Here is a 241-nt window from a genome sequence, read left to right on the forward strand (position 1 = left end):
GTTAAAAGCTTAATTTGGTAGTTTGGTCACATCTCAATAAGAAATGTGTGTCACCAAACATTTTGAAGATTTTAGGTTGTTTTAGTTAAAAGGAGTAGGTGTTGTCACTGTCACTACCCGATGTGAATCGAGCGCAGATTTGAGTCGCGCATGCGTCACTTTACGACAAGTAGCCTACAAGATGCTAACCAGAGACTTCTTTAATGTCAATACAGTAAAAATGGACCTACTTAACCAAGTT

This window comes from Etheostoma spectabile, chromosome 16 (genome assembly GCF_008692095.1).
Source record: "Etheostoma spectabile isolate EspeVRDwgs_2016 chromosome 16, UIUC_Espe_1.0, whole genome shotgun sequence".
Classification (NCBI taxonomy): Eukaryota; Metazoa; Chordata; class Actinopteri; order Perciformes; family Percidae; genus Etheostoma; species Etheostoma spectabile.